This window comes from Pseudophryne corroboree, chromosome 1, assembly GCF_028390025.1.
Source record: "Pseudophryne corroboree isolate aPseCor3 chromosome 1, aPseCor3.hap2, whole genome shotgun sequence".
Taxonomy (NCBI): Eukaryota; Metazoa; Chordata; class Amphibia; order Anura; family Myobatrachidae; genus Pseudophryne; species Pseudophryne corroboree.
The window spans coordinates 837,940,318-837,957,516 of record NC_086444.1 but is presented as its reverse complement, the minus strand read 5'-3'; the positions used below and the strand labels follow the sequence as shown (position 1 = coordinate 837,957,516).

The window sequence follows — 17,199 nt, the reverse complement described above, 5'->3', positions numbered from 1 at the left end:
ACAGGTTTACCAAATTAGATAAATTTTCTTGCCAAGTCAGATTTACAGTATATGAATCATGGGTCTTCAACCTGCGGCCCTGCAGCTGCTGTGGAACTACACATCCTAGCATGCCCTGCCACAGTTTTGCCATTAAGGCTTGCTGGGATGTATAGTTCCACAGCAGCTGGAGGGCCACAAGTTGAAGTCCAATAATATAAATTAACCAGAGGCTTCCTTCACCCCTTCTCTTTTAGTGAATGCCATTTGTTCTAACAGGCTGTACATCTCTTTTGGCAATAGGTTCTGAAGAGTTTCAGATTCTCTCTGAACTTCCAGCACCACTGGCTGCATTCCTTACAGCAGCACAGCACCTCTACTGAACATCTAAAGAGACCAACACTGCTGACGAGCTGCAATAAAGCACAGCTGGAAGGCAGGCCCTGCATCCGTTGGGTCAGGATTGCTGAGAAAATAAAATAATAATAATAATAATAATAATAATAATAATAATAATATGCACCCAATTTGTTTAGCAGTTTTCATGCTGGGTTACCAGTTAGCTTTGGTAGGCCACAGAACCTGTGTAATTCATGAGCGTCCCAGTTTAAAGGGCTAGTATGGACAGCTTAAGGGCTTTGGCATGCCAAGTAATTTTAGCACTGGGTACAATTAATATAAATGTTACTTCACATCAGTTTCTGCTTTCCTGTCGGAATGGCATCCTGCAGAATTAGCCGTTTGCACTTTTCGGCATAGTAATCAAATTCAGACAAAAGGCAGTTACAGACTACTACAGTATTATAGGGTGAAAACCCAAAAACAACCAAATTAGGTATTAACAATTAAACAACATTAGTGATATAGTTGCAATACTGTATAAACACATGGAAGGTGGGTATCCAATTGCCTATGATCACGGGTAATTGCATCGCCGGGGGCTGTGTGTTCTTCTTCCCGATGCTGGCACTTACTGCGGATTATGCTTCAGGTGCCTCAGGCACCCGAACCATAATCCGCGATGACCGGCTTCCGAAGCGGAGATAACACATGGAATCGGGGATTCATCCCCGATCCCATGTGTTTCCGCGTAATCTGGGGTCTGTTTTCGGGCGATCAAAGCGGAGCCTAATTGGCTACAGAGATAATGACCATCGGTCATTAATCGCGATATCAGTCTATTTTGATCCACCGAAAACGGATCACACTTAATTGGATATCCCCTATAATAGAAATGCAAACTCAGATTTTTTATAAATACTGCTTTGTTATGTAGTCACTTTTTTTGAACAGGTTAATGAATAAGAAAGGTGTTTCAGTACAAGTGATGGCAATCATAAATTAAGAGGGAAGTCCAGGAGCAGAGAATTCTGTCCCTCCTGGAGATGGTCATGTTGGGAGGTATGCAAATGTAATAGAGTGAGAGTTCCAGAAAGTGAGAGATTTGGTAAGGTTTTTCAGTTTTTTTTGAAAGTGGCAATCATTTAGACTGCAAAACCAGGTTGATCTTGCTGTGTAAATGATTGCCACTTGAAAAATACAAACAAACTGCAAAACCTTACCAAATCTCTCACTTTTTAGAACTCTCACTCTATTACATTTGGCCCCTGGTATCCATTCGGAACATGTACTAAATTTGTATGTATAGCAATCTCCCTGTACACATTAACAGATATTCATCAGGAACTGGGTATGATTGGTTGACAGTTATGTCAACATGAGAATTCTGACATGGTAGAACTGTCAACATGCTCATCATGTCGATATGATGTACTGTCAACAAATGGTCCCTGGTGGTCTAGCGGTGCCTTACCTACCCCCGGTGTCTGCAGCAGCTCCAGCGTCTTCTTCTAGGCTCCGGCAGCAACGTCAGCAGTAGTGTTCCGGTGAGTTTTATCCCCACTATCCCTATCTCTAAACCATACCTCCTCCACCTCACAGTAGCCTCAACCTTACTTCCCCCCAAAAGCGCCTAACCATCAGCATCCTCGGACTGTCGGACATTTCACATGGCGATAGTCCACATGTGGACATTGCGAACATGTAGGCATGATGCCAGTCCATAGTCTGTCTATGTCGACCTTCTAACCAGATACCATACATCAGAATAATGGCTGCTAGCTTGAGATGTAGTATCACATTTAAACAAAATCCATTTTTTTATCTACAAAAGTTATTTACAGGGGAGATGTATCATCCTTCTAAAGAGGACACGTGGTTGGGTTGCCCAAAGCAACCAATCACCTTCTAGCTATCACTTTATAGAATGTACTAGATAAATGACAGCCAGAAGCTGATTGCTATGAGCAGCTTCTCTGCTTGCCCACTTTAGGAGGTTTGATACATCTCACCCATAGGCACTAAACAAGGAAGAATAACAACAAGCATTATTTTCTTGTTGTTAGATTTTATTTAATATCTGCAGAGATTAACAGGGAAATGCTGACCAGCCTTTGTACTATATTGAACGTGAAAATAAAATAAATGTTGATTGAAAATTGCTAGGGAGAGCCAACACATGTAATGTAGCAATGTGACCATATTATATATTTAAGCTTTCCCCGCAAGACGCCTATGTTGCAATTTCATTCCGTATGGGCACGTTTGGTAATCTGACACCAGCATATGAAGCCCATTATTATGTCCTAGGAACAAGTATTGCTATATGACATGCAACAAATATAAAAAGGACTTCAGCAGACTTGTAAAGGTTAATAAATATTTCAAATGTTCACCTTTTTGTAATTCTTTTCTTACATTTATGTGGAGAGAATTTACCTAAAGAGTCAGTTTTGTGAATTCCAGCCTAACTAATACCATTAGTCAGATTCATTACAAGCTTTCTTCTGTGGTGGTGAAGTGGGCACATTGGGGCAGATGTATTAAGTGCAAGGTGATAACGCACCAGCCAATCAGCTCATAACTGTGAATTTACATATTGGAGCTGATTGGCTGGTGTGTTATCACCTTGCATTTATCACCGCTTTATCACTTCTTATTATTAATAAATCTGCCCCATTGTGTCTTATTCACGACATCACATACTATCTTCGCCAATCAGTAATGTTACATCTACTACAATGGCGAAAGATAAGCAGACACTTGCATTCACCAAATAAAACCCTTGGATTTATTATGTCGACTTGAATTTTACATTTAAAAAACTCCACAGAAAGGTGCTTTATGCTTTCATGCTGATGCAAAAGTAAGTAATGAATGAGTTCTAAATGAAAGTAATAAGCCGAGTCGCTGCCAGGATGTATAGACACACACACACTAATTTTGCTTCTAAGTGAAATTTTGTATCTATCAAATAAAAGTTGTCAAAGCTGTATTACCTCCTAATCTAACAAGATCAGCAAAGCTTTTAAGCTCACCACTTTATCTCTGCGCTGGGGGAGGTGGTGCTCTTTGACTGAGGCCTCTAATTGGTCGTCCAGCTCTATGAAATCTCCCCACCCTCCAAAGATTACCTGCATTTTAAAACAATTCCAGATGCACAAGTCGCTTAGAATGTGCTCAGAGCATCCCATAGCATTGGTATCTTTCTCCTATCAGATTTGAAAATATTCTAATGATTGTATTTCCACACATGCATCCAGCTGCTTTCTCACTACTCCCTGCAGCTCACTATCGGGGTCATTCCGAGTTGTTCGCTCGTTGACGATTTTCGCAACAGAGCGATTAAGGCGAAAATGCGTATGCGTATGGTTCGCAGTGCATATGCACTAAGTATTTTAGCACAAAACTTAGTAGGTTTACTCACGTCCAAACGAAGAATTTCCATTGTTAAAGTGATCGGAGCGTGATTGACAGGAAGTGGGTGTTTCTGGGCGGACACTGACCGTTTTTCTGGGAGTGTGCGGAAAAACGCAGGCGTGCCACGATAAAACGCGGGAGTGTCTGGAGAAACGGGGGAGTGGCTGGCCGAACGCAGGGCGTGTTTGTGACATCAAACCAGGAACGAAACGGCCTGAGCTGATCGCAGTGTAGGAGTAAGTCTGGAGCTACTCAGAAACTGCTAAGAAATTTCTATTCGCAATTCTGCTAATCTTTTATTCGCAATTCTGCTAAGATAAGATACACTCCCAGAGGGCGGCGGCCTAGCGTGTGCAATGCTGCTAAAATCTGCTAGCAAGCGAACAACTCGGTATGACCCCCTATGGGCGGTATCCTATTAGCCGCTGCAAATTACCTTGCCCAGGGCTATTCTATTAGCCCCGAAGCCGGCATTTATGAGGGATTTTGCATCACCTGTCTCACGCAGGCGAAACCAAATCTGCTCTAAGAAACTCTTTTTTGCTTTACGCCAGTGAGATTGTGAATGGGTGGGACATTTTACCAGCATATTCAACTTTGTTTGGTTAATAAGATACCCCCCTATGGGGTCCATTCACTTAAAAGCGAGGGGGACAAGTTGCCATTGTAATGGCACATAAGCAAAGCCAATGGTAGCTGAGCTCAGTCAGCCCCAATATCACCCCGAATCCATGGATTTTTTGTATACATCCTATGGGACTGCGAACATCATCTGAATCCGGCACTAATGTAAGTGCTGTATACAGCTGTGCTTGCTTGCTCCTAAGTGAATTACCCCATAAATTTCTCTCTAAACCAGAGAAAGATCCTAGAGGTGTAACGGTGAGCTTCTCTCTATTTCTATATTCTTTGGAAAAGTATAAGATAAATTCTATTAAATCATCCAATCTCAATCAAATTCACTTAGACTTATTAAGATCCGTTTAAAGGACAGCAATATTACCCATAATTGCCTACTCTCCCACAACGGGGGTCATTCCGAGTTGATCGCTCGCTGACGATTTTCGCAGCGCATCGATCAGTTGAAAAAACGGTATTTCTGCGCATGCGTATGCCCCGCAATGCACACGCGCGACATACGGGTACAAAGCTCTTTGTGGTTGTGCTCAGGTTCTAGCGAAGTTTTCCTTCACACTGTCCGGCCGCAAGAAGATGGACAGGAAGGGGGCGGTACTGGGTGTCAACTGACCGTTTTCAGGGAGTGTTTGTAAAAACGCAGGCATGTCTGAAACAAACACAGGCATGGCTGGGCGTTCGCTGGGCGGGTGTAGGACGTCAAATCCGGACACGAATAGGCTGATCGCAAGCGCCGAGTAGGTTCAGAGCTACTCGGAAACTGCACAAACTGTTTTTGTACAGCTCGGCTGCACATGCCTTCGTATTTCTGCTAAGCTAAAATACACTCCCCAGTGGGCGGCGGCGGCATAGCGTTTGCACGGCTGCTAAAACTAGCTAGCGAGCAATCAATTCAGAATGACCCCCAATATGCAAAGCTTTATAACAATACTTTCTGCCAGTAAATCAAAGGACTACCACTAGTCAGCTGCATGAACACAGGAGAAGTGTTCATTCTAGCACCCTGCACCTATCGCAATCACTGATATTCCTCTTTCCTGCCTGGCAGAGCCATAACTAGGGTGGTGCGGACAGTGCTCGGCACACAGCGCATATGCTTGTGGGTAGATAACCGCTGCATCCATTCTCAATTTCCTATTTACTATGTGCGGAGCACATGGACAGGCAGCTGCAGCGCTGCCCACTGTAATGTATGTAGCGATCCACCTGGTTTCTTCTCTGCCAGACTTACCGCTACATACATTACAGCAGCCAGTGCTGCAGCTGCCTGTCCATATGCTCCGCCACCTCCCGACTCCCCCGTCCCCCACAGTGATTCTTTTGACTGGGAGAGATGTCATGACATTTCTCCCAGCTTATTTCCACAATGTCCTGCGCTAAGGAGCAGTGGCATTTGTGCGGGCAGTCACAGAGATTGAGGGGTGAATGCTGTACTGCTGTACAATGTTATTTACTATTAAAAGTATAAAATTTAATAATGGCATCTTTGGGGTGGTGGTATTAAAGAAGGTTAGGTTATAAATGAAAAATAGCCATAGGGAAGGGAAGTTATTAATGGGCAGGTATATTGTGAGAGTGGGGTTTTTTTTTGTTTTGTTTTTTTTTGGGGGGGGGGGGTAGTAATGTGAATTGGTACTAATCTATGACCCTGCGCCTTCCCCATAAATCCACACCCCTATATAATGTCCCTATTTTGAATGTGGGGGGGTGGGGCAGGGGGCAACAATATTATTTCTGGCACAGGGCTCTGCTGCCTAGGATGTCACTCTGCTCTGGTGCTTCTAGCACACTCTGCTCTGATCTGTATCTTAGCACAGAGATACAGACCAGATTGTGATAGAAGCACCAGAGCAGAGAGTGACACCCCAGGCAGGAAAGAAGAACTGCACTGACTGTGACAGGTGCAGGGTTATAGAATATACACTTTATGAGTATAGGTGTGTAGCTGCACTGCATACATAGGCCCCCATTAATCAATGAGTTTTTGCTTGTCAAATTCGTTGAGAATAATTAACAAATGTACTTATTTGTCATGTCCCCCAGAGCTGTTTTAAGGCAGTGCTATTTGAATGTAATCCCTGCATTTAAAATTGCTTTGCTACTTTATTTAACAAGCGGTATTTGTCAATTACTGCTCTTTGCCTTAATTCCAGCTCACCAGCTTTTTTTCTTCTGTTATTCAGCGCTCACCGATGTTGTGCTCCCAGCGGCCCCCTCCAGCATTATGGTCTGTACCCATAATGCCTTGTGGTCGCCGGGTTTCTACAGCAACAGCCTCAAGACAGAAGGTTTACATTTGTATGAGGCTGTAATTCTGCTCCCACCGCACCGCTGCCATTGGCGCCGGGTCCCACCTGCTGCTGTCAAATGGTGTGAAGGGCTGTCCCCAGACCCCTACCTGCTGGTACCCAGAGTATAACTGTACTCCTCCTCCAAGCAGGCTCTCCCAGGAGTACAAGGTGCAGCAGGGTGGCCAGGCGCACAAGCAGATCTTGGCGCCTGGTAAGAGAGATTGCACATGTGCCAGGATGGAAGACGCTGAGCAAGTGCTGTGGGAGCCCATTATTTCTGCTTGACCATCCTGAGGCATCAAGCAGAAACCAGTGACAAATCCCTTTATTGGGCTCCCAAACTGACATTTCGACAACACGCTGAATAGTTTAGATGGGCTTAGCTGCTTTAAACGTTGTGGGCCCCAACAAGCGCGATAAGTAATGGGCGCCTATGCAGTCGTGCCCAATCCAAGAAACAATTTAATAACTCCACTGAGTGCCCATTGCTTAGAGTTCACCCAAAAAATAAATAAATAAATGAGAATGGAATCTCCCCCAAGAGAAAATGTTACATATAAATTTCAAATATTTTATCTCTGGTCATGTCATATAAATATTTACATAAATATGAGAATGTTTCAACATCACTTTTCATAGTAGATTATCTTGTGACCTATGTCAAGCTGTCAACCACTTTATAACCAACAAAAATATCACTCATGTTAAGAACAATGGGGGTCATTCCGAGTTGTTCGCTCTGTATTTTTTTCTCGCAACGGAGCGATTAGTCGCTAATGCGCATGCGCAATGTCCGCAGTGCAACTGCGCCAAGTAAATTTGCTATGCAGTTAGGTATTTTACTCACGGCATTACGAGGTTTTTTCTTCGTTCTGGTGATCGTAATGTGATTGACAGGAAGTGACAGGAAGTGGGTGTTTCTGGGCGGAAACAGGCCGTTTTATGGGTGTGTGCGAAAAAACGCTACCGTTTCTGGGAAAAACGCGGGAGTGGCTGGAGAAACGGAGGAGTGTCTGGGCGAACGCTGGGTGTGTTTGTGACGTCAAACCAGGAACGACAAACACTGAACTGATCGCAGATGCCGAGTAAGTGTGGAGCTACTCAGAAACTGCTAAGAAGTGTCTATTCGCTATTTTGCTAATCTTTCGTTCGCAATTTTGATAAGCTAAGATTCACTCCCAGTAGGCGGCGGTTTAGCGTTTGCAAAGCTGCTAAAAGCAGCTTGCGAGCGAACAACTCGGAATGACCCCCAATGTTCCCATCACCATAAGTAACACCTAGCAGGCAAATTAACTGTGATGGACAATGTGTTGTTCAGTACAACATCGATACTTTACATCAGGGATGGGGAACCTTCGGCACTCCAGCTGCTGTTGAACTACACATCCCAGCATCCACTACAACAGTTTTAGCAAGGCCAAATAGCAAAACGGTAGCAAAGCATGCTGGGATGTGTAGTTAAACAACAGCTGGAGGGCCAAAGGTTCCCCACCCCTGCTTTACATGATCACCTCTAAGGAAATGTAAATATGTGTGCCGACATACAGTGTGGTGATGTCTGATGGTGCATCTCCTGTAACGGAAATCCCCCCAATATATTAATTCAGGGGACAAACATGGCATATTTTCTTATAGCATAGCGGAATAAATAACTATCAGAAATTTACCTTGTGACAAATAAAAGATGTTCTGTCCTACAGAAAGGGTTCTTGTATGAAATTACCCCCACATTTAACCAGTTTATGGGTGTGCATATCTTCAGAGATTGGACCATTATCCAATCTACTCCAGGCCAGTATTCCCAGGGCAGTAGAGCATCGCTAAGCTGTCCTGGAAAAAGGCATTATTTATAAAACATAATAAGAGTCGATGAAAGAAAAGGTCTTATTGGCACTAATGGCTACCTACTGATATAAGACACCTTCATTTTAACCTATACTGTAATTATTCAACTACATTTATTCCATAACTTCTAATGTTTACAGGGATGCCAAAAATTGTTGTAGGTCTTCTTCATTAAAAGCCACTATTTACGAGGACCAAAACACATTGTGCGTAGAAGGTGTGTGTGCTGTTTCACTTTAAAAGCAATAGTTAATTATTTTTCTCTCCTATTAAAGCCACATTAGTTTCTTTCTTTCCCAATTGCAAAAACAGGAGTTAACATGCAACAAAATAAGCCTAGATCTCAGAAGGGGATCAGTACGTAATCCCGCTGGACGGGATCCCGGCAGTCGAAATACCGACAACGGAATCCCGACCACACAATCCCGATAGGGGTGGCGAGCGGAACGCAGCCCCTAGCGGGCTCGCTTCGCTCGGCACACTATTATATTCTCCCTCTATGGGTGTCGTGGACACCCACGGAGGGAGACTATGTCGGGATTGTGGCGGTCGGGATTCCGGCGTCGGTATTTCGACCGCCAGGATCCCGTCCAGCGGGATGTTGACCGCATCCCCTCAGAAGGGGTTGGGTCTGATATGCTGGCGGTCAGAATACCGACCGCAGCATCCCGATGGTGAGAATGCCAACAAGGGCACGGTAAGCATACTTACCTTTCCCCAATGCCCACCTAACCCTTCCTTCCCACAGCCTAAACCCAGCCGTCCACCCCCCCCAGCCTAACCCTAAAACTTCCTGGGGAATGCCTAATTTTACCCCCCCCCCACCCCCCACCCCCAGTGCCCAGCACAGACACTAGTTCGGGATACCGGCGCCGGGATTGTGATCCTAGTCGGGATACCGGCACTCCGAGCAGTGTCTGGATTCCACTGTCGGTATTTTGACTGCCTGGATCCCGACGACCAGGATCCTGACCAGATCCCCTCAGCAGCATCCAAGCTACTGCATTCCAATCAATTATCTAACAGTTGGGCCACATTAGCAGAGCTGGCCTGGTTCTTCTTACACTGCAAAGCCGGTCTTATAGGTGAAAATTGGTGATGGTACCAATGGAGCATCCACTGTACTTCTCTTACGTTTATGACAGGAGTTAGGCCAAGTACATTATATGGTTGTGGTACATTGTGTCGACATTCATGTCAACACTGCCAAAATGCCAACAAAATGTCCTTGGTGGTCTAGTGGAGACCTACATGGTCCAGCAGGTCCAGCGGTGACTTCCAGGGCCGACAGTGATGTCACGATGTCGACTTCCAGCGGTAAGTATGACTAATCCTAACCACTAACCCTCCCCTGGCGCCTAACTCTAACCTTCTATCCTGCAGTCAAACCTTAACCCTTCGCTGCAGGTCCATGCAGAATGTCAACATTTCATATGCTTAATGGGGATGTAGTAAAAATGTCAACACTCACAATGTCGAAAGTTAACATGTCAACATTCTGTGAAGTGTCGACATTGAACATATCGGCATGTGCATAATGCAGACATTGTGAGTGTCGACATTGTGAACATTATGACTACATGCTCATTATACATAAAGGGCAACACAAATTTTGAATACATAAAAGAAACATGATTTTGCAGCTTGCAACTATAGAATTTGCACACTCAGTTAAAAAAAAAAAAAAAAAGTTAACAGGAAATCACAGCAACATGACCACTGGGCATCACATGACCTGACTAATCAAATTCATAATACCACAGCAAATTTTTTAAGAGGTCAAGTACTGACAGTAAAAACTAACACTTACTGTAATAACTGAAAGAAAAAAACAAAACCATCATGCGTGTGAAGCTTCTACAAAATATTGACAGGAATAAGCATTAGAAGGCACAGCACCAACAATCTCAGACAGATTAGAAATAAAAATGATCTACTATGCTGTATATGTTATATTGTAGCAAGGATAGACATAATATTTAAACACGCTACCCACAAATCCTAAGTAGTCTCCTCCTCTTGGATTAACACTTAATATAATGGAAGCATATTCCATTGTGCTCTACAATTGGGAACACTAATAAAACAAGACTTGGTAGTAACAGACAGAGAGGTAAGAGGGCCCTGCTCGCAAGCTATACATGCCCTAGTTAGTCTGTACAATCTATGCTTCTTTATAAATCATTTCTGCTTCTCAGACAATCGGTATAGGACTAAATATGGCTTTGTAATGTAACACAAATACGAATCAATGAAAATACTATTTCGGAGATACAAGCAAATGTTACATTATCCCAAATGAAAACAATTTAGCCCTCACTTAATGCCACCATCCAAACACTGCATTATTGCTCCATACTTAGGTTACAATGATGCTGAGGAGAAATGATGATGCCATTTAAGAATATATTATTTTTACATATAATAAGTAGGAGGACTATTGTGTTGGTCCTGTTTATATGTAAACACACACACACACACACACACACACACACACACACACAATACTAATGCTGCTTACCAGCAAACTCTGACACTGCATGGTCATCGTGAGGCTGATGGTCAGCAGGGACAGAGCGAGATACTCTGCACAATAGCTGAGACAGCCATGCAGCACTGATTGTGTAACTAACAATACCACCTAACACACATTTGTGTTCCCTCTATAACCAGCCCCACTATTTAATAAAGGGACACATTAAAAGAAAAGGGGAAAAAAAACACACAAAAAAAAGAGAGAAGAAGAAGAAGAAAGAAATACACTTGTCTAAGTATGAGAGCAAGCCACTGTGCTGGTGACAAGTTATACTGGGCTCAACCCGTTCAAGGTTCATGTACAAGCTACACAAACTAGTGCAGTGTTTGTCTTCACTTTACACAGAGAAGTAACAAATGCCTTATCCCTCTGCACACAGTGGAATTTGTATATCTGCAGAGGCCCAGGACACAGCCATTGAAATAAAGACATTTTCATTCCTTACCTTGCTGGAATGTAGGCACTTATAGGCCTCCTGTCTTAGTAGGAATGGGTTAAACCAGGTCTATTAGCCACACAATTAGTGATGGTATATACACCCTGGGGCACTTCAGTCACATAGACACATAGACATGCCCAGGGAATGGGATACATAGACACACTGGCCACTCACCTCTATGCAGGGTGGCACAAGTAGATTGCAGAATAGCAGCAGGATGGAGCTTGCTATTTTATTCCTCTCCTTGGATTTATTTCCTGCCCTCCTCCTTTAATGCAGTGCACTGGCTGCTCCTCCCGGCATGCTGATGTCAAACCATCCCTTCCCAGACAAATCCAAGGAAATTCAAATGTGACTTTTCAATTTAGTACAATAAGAATAATAAAACAATATGATCATCCAAATGTCAAGGTGAGAAGAGAAAGGAATGAGGAGGAGTAGGAGGAGGCTGTGATCCTGCTTCCATCCAGTGTATGCTGCCTGTGTGTGCCTGGCTGCTATGCCCACAGTACAGTGCCAGTTGCTGCTGCTGCCGATTGCCTGGCCCTCTCCTTGTCTCTTCCATCAACCGCCCAGGCCGCTCTCACCATCCTGGACAGTCAGGAGTTGTTGCTGTTCCCAGCAGCTGCTGGTGGCCATTTTTAATCTTTATTCCTCCTCCCTCTTCCTGACTCACTCCGAGATCTTCCCTCTCCCTCTCCCTCCCTTCCCCCTGCTCTGTCTCTGGTGTGTGAGGAGGACAGTGCCTGTCTCCTCTTCTCTTCTGTGTATATCTCGGCTGGCAGGGTAGAATGGCCAGCCTTTGTCACTTCCCTGCCTGCAGCTTGCCTTGTCTTATTTCCAGTGCTATTAATGGACCAGTCGCCTCATTAGTAGCAGAAAAACGAGGATTTCCTAAATTGTAGGTTTCCATAGTCCCTTATCCCATCCAGTGTTCGTGTCTGGACGGCACTATTAGTATATTAGTCCTCGCTGATGTTATTATAACATTTGATTTTCTATATGATTGTTTACACAATTGAGCTACTGAATCCAAATTCAATTACCCCCAGGTAACGAATAGAGATTTACATTGTTTCTAAAATACAGTCCAGTTCCTATTGATACATGTTTATTGTTTTATGGAAACTAAGGACCTGATTTTCATAGAGTTGGACATAAATCCAGTTGTGATGTATAAATAAAAACCCCCCAAAAAAATCACTTTAGCACGCTGTGGGACTGACTTAAGGTGCATACACGCTTGCCGAGAAAGTGAACAACGTCGCTCATTTTCACCCTTCCTGAGCGACGTCGTTCACTTTCTTGGCAAGTGTGTATGCCGCCGCCGAGCTATGTGCGGCCTCGTGGGTCGCTAACGACCCTCACTGTTGGCTGTGCATGCAGCTCAATTTGGACTGTCTTCCAAGAGCTGCATTTACGGCCCGGCCGCGTCAGTTTATACTAGGTCCCGCCACCAGTCCCATTCCCGGGTGGCCACGCTGCAGATGTTTTGCGCATTTGCAAATAGGTATTTTTGTGCATGTACAAATCATATGAATTTTTATTCTATCGAATTCTTTTGATGCAATGGTAAGTTACCATCACATCGAAAGATGGTGGGCTGCCTATGTACATTCCTAAGGCAAAGGGAGTTGCGGGAGGCCACGGAAGCCTTATTTACTTATGCTAATTAGAGCTTCCATAGAACTATTGCAGGGCCGTAACTAGGTGTGTACCAATGATGACTTGCCCACAGCGCAAATGCACTGAGGGTGCACCATATGGCAGCACACATCTCTGGTGCACTCCCGCCACCGCCGCCGCCTCCCATCTCCCACTGGCTGCCACTGCTGCAAGGGAGCACTGACGCCGCCAGCTTCTCGGACTGCCAGTGCCAGGATCAGATGATCCGCTCCCCCCTGCAGTGTCTCCGGACTTGGGAGAGACATGATGTTTCTCCCAGCTGACTCCCACAATGCCCTGCGCTGCGAGGAGACGCTTTAGTTGGGGGAGGAGTAGGCATTCCATGTCATCTAACTCAGCCTCACAATTTCACACTGCAGCAGCAGCCCTGGCAGCACAGGCACAGGATGTGGTGCAAAATGGTGCTCAGGTGACCTTTCCCTCACCTGCCCTCACTTGATGGTGGTGAGTGCCTTGGTATGTAAATTAAGATTTATTTATTGTATACAAATATAATTTAGTAAAACCAGTGATTGGTGTGTATTTCACACATTGGGAGAGCCCGGGGCATGGAGCCATCCGGAGAAATGCAGAAATGCTTAACTTGCATCTGCACATGCATTGTATGCTAAAACTCGCAATTTGCATCCCTGTCAAACTCCCCCCCCCCCCCCCCCTTCCTTAATCTGGCCCTTGTTGCTGCATTTACCTCCCATCACAGCGCATTGCAGTGACCACCATATACTGAAGAAAGAGCATCAGTGGCTACCGTATAATGTAGATAATATTACAGTGACCACCATATAAGGCAGAGAACATCTCAATGACCACTGTATAATGCAGCAAAGAATTACACTAACAAATAATGCAGAGAGCATCACAGTGACCGCAATATAGTAATTCAGAAAATATTACAGTGACAACCATATAAGACAGAGAACATTGCAGTGGCTACCATATACCATATATTGCAAAGCATCACAGCAACAGCCATATAATATAAGGAGCATCACAGTGATCGCCATATAAAAGCTTGAGGAACTGCAGGTACCAGCATGCCCTGGAAGCTAGCCTGCTAGAAAATGTAATTAAGCACAGTCAGAACAATAAAAATCAAGACTCGCCTGAATGCCTTGTTCCAGCAGTCCCTGGGGGAATGCTAGCACTTATAGGGGGTAATTCAGACCTGATTGTAGCAGCAAATTTGTTAGCAGTGCACTGCTTGGGAAGGACACCCTGCAGTGCACATGGGGGGTAATTCCAAGTTGATCGCAGCAGGAATTCTGTTAGCAATTGGGCAAAACCATGTGCACTGCAGGGGAGGCAGATATAACATGTGCAGAGAGAGTTAGATTTGGGTGTGGTGTGTTCAATCTGCAATCTAATTTGCAGTGTAAAAATAAAGCAGCCAGTATTTACCCTGCACAGAAACAAAATAACCCACCCAAATGTAACTCTCTCTGCAAATGTTATATCTGCCCCCCCCTGCAGTGCACATGGTTTTGCCCAACTGCTAAAAAATTTCCTGCTGCGATCAACTTGGAATTACCCCCATGGTTTTGCCCAACTGCTAACAAATTTGCTGCTACGATCAGGTCTGAATTACCCCCATAGTTCTACAAGCATTAGTATGTCGAAGCAGAAGAATGGCTTGCTTGAGCATGTACTTGCACAAATTTGAAACACATATAAGTTCATATACCCATAGGTTCAATGTTAAAACAAAACAAAAAAAAAAGTCAATAACTGCAGCAATGTATATTTTTAATACTGTATAAAAGACGGAAGGAAACCAAATAAGATAAAACAGTCCCTTAGTATTTGCATTACAAATGAAAAACACCCACACGCCACAATATATCAGTTTCTGTTTATGTCACATAAATTGCTTTTTCTGTTTCTTCTATTTCCATCAATGGAAAAATAAATATTGCAAAAATAAGTATTATGATACAAATTGTTTTGTATAAATGAGTAAATATTATAATATTATATTATAATATATTTAGAAAGCAGAAATGCGGATAAAACATGTCTGTGGAAGGTATCTGATTAGTAATCACACAGGAGCATGGGATGCTACGACCAAATGGGATGCTAGCATTGCTGCTATTTAAATTGCAAACACCCAATATATCTTGAGTGGGTCGGCGGGTGTGTACCATCTATATGTCTGTGAACAACGTTGTTCACAGACATATGTATTGCATCGGCTCTGCAGCACAGTCAGTGGTCGACATATCTGCGGTTATATTGGTGAATCTGACTGTATGTACAGGTGGTCCAACCACCGCCCATGCACTTTCTGCAGGGACCGCTGAAACAGGTGGGCGGGAAAATTCAAATGCCCGCCCAGCTGTGATATGGGGACAACATATTGATCAGCAGATCGATAAGTGTGTATACTAACCTGAATTGGCCGTTCTGTAGGTGTGACCTTGGGTCCGTCAACGTGTCATCCCAGTGTGTAGCCAGCTTATGGTACCATCAGTGGATGTCATCGGTGCACGGGAGAGCCTCGAGACCAGCAGTGGTGGTCATGCCCCCAGAGTGATCAAAATGGGAATGTGCCACGAGGTCACCCCCTTTCCTGTGGGACCATTCCTCTTTTTGGGTACATGCCTTCAACAAGTGCAAGGAGTCCCTAATTTAAATGTACATATAATGGGAGGTATGCTAGTGGGGGCAAGGAGGTGTGACTTCTAACCTGATGATTGCTACACATGTGCAATACTTAGTTCCTGAGGTGAGACATCTGTTAGTGGCAATACTCTGTGAATGGGGATGTAGTCAAAAGGTTGACAGTGACAGTCATAATGTTGACACCTCAGTATTGTCAGGCAATATGTCAACATGAGACTTATCTACAAGCTACAAGAAATAGGGCAAGGAAGCACAATATGCACTTGGGTCAAAAACTGGTTAGATAATAGGGAGCAGTTGTGGTTAATGGATCTTTTTCAACTTGGACTGAAGTGCTAAGTGGTGTGCCGCAAGGCTCAGTATTAGGACTGCTATTGTTCAATATTTTCATTAACGACCTAACAGAAGGTCTAGAGAGCATGGTGTCAATTTTTGCTGATGATACCAAATTGTGTAAAGTTATAAATGCGGAGGGGGATGCTGAGTCGCTTCAGAATGACTTAGTTAAATTAGAAGCTTGGGCAGCGAAATGGAGAATGCGCTTCAATACAGACAAGTGTAAGGTAATGCACTGTGGTAACAAGAACAAAAATAACACCTACCTACTAAATGGGGTGAAATTAGGGGATTCTGTACTAGAAAAGGACTTAGGTGTCGTCATAGATAGCAAACTAAGCAGTAGTACCCAAAGTAGGACTGCAGCAAAGAAGGCTAATAAGATATTAGCATGCATAAAACGGGGAATTGATGCTAGGGACGAGAGTATTATACTCCCGTTATATAAATCACTTGTGAGGCCACACCTTGAATACTGTGTACAATTCTGGGCACCTTACTACAAAAAGGATATCCTGGAGCTAGAAAAGGTTCAAAGGTGGGCGACCAAACTAATTAAGGGTATGGAGACGCTGGAATACGAGGAAAGGCTTGCAAGACTAGGCATGTTTACACTGGAAAAGAGGAGATTAAGAGGTGACATGATCAACATTTACAAATATATAAGGGGACAATATACAGATCTTGCGCAGGACCTGTTTTTGGTTAGATCAACACAGAGAACTTGTGGACACTCGCTCAGGTTAGAGGAGAGGAGATTCCACACAATATGGCGTAAAGGCTTTTTTACGGTAAGGACGATACGTGTTTGGAATTCCCTGCCTGAGGGAGTTGTAATGGCCAACTCAGTCAACACCTTTAAGAATGGGTTAGATAAATTCCTAATGGATAAGGATATCCAGGGTTACGGGGCATAGTCACGCACTATGGTTATTATAAAAAAGAGGGGTTAATCGGAACGGCAGTCAGCAACTTCAATCAAAATTTTATACAAAATAATCGTGCATAGGAGACCACAAATAGGTTGAACCCGATGGACAATTGTCTTTTTTCAACCTTAGATACTATGT

General features: G+C 43.8%; 1 protein-coding gene across 8 annotated transcripts in view; it reads right to left on the bottom strand.

Moving 5' to 3' along the window:
• Positions 1 to 12,165, bottom strand: part of WDFY3 (WD repeat and FYVE domain containing 3) — a 462,687-nt gene extending 450,522 nt beyond the window's left edge. For 7 of the 8 annotated variants that reach the window (XM_063919894.1, XM_063919893.1, XM_063919899.1 and 4 more), the window contains exon 1: positions 11,660 to 12,165. The gene's annotated coding sequence lies outside the window, so the exon portion shown is untranslated. Of the gene's footprint in view, positions 1 to 8,332; positions 8,496 to 11,659 lie in introns of all 8 variants that reach the window. The other variant, XM_063919895.1, reaches the window with a different exon arrangement.
• Positions 12,166 to 17,199: the final 5,034 nt, after the last annotated feature.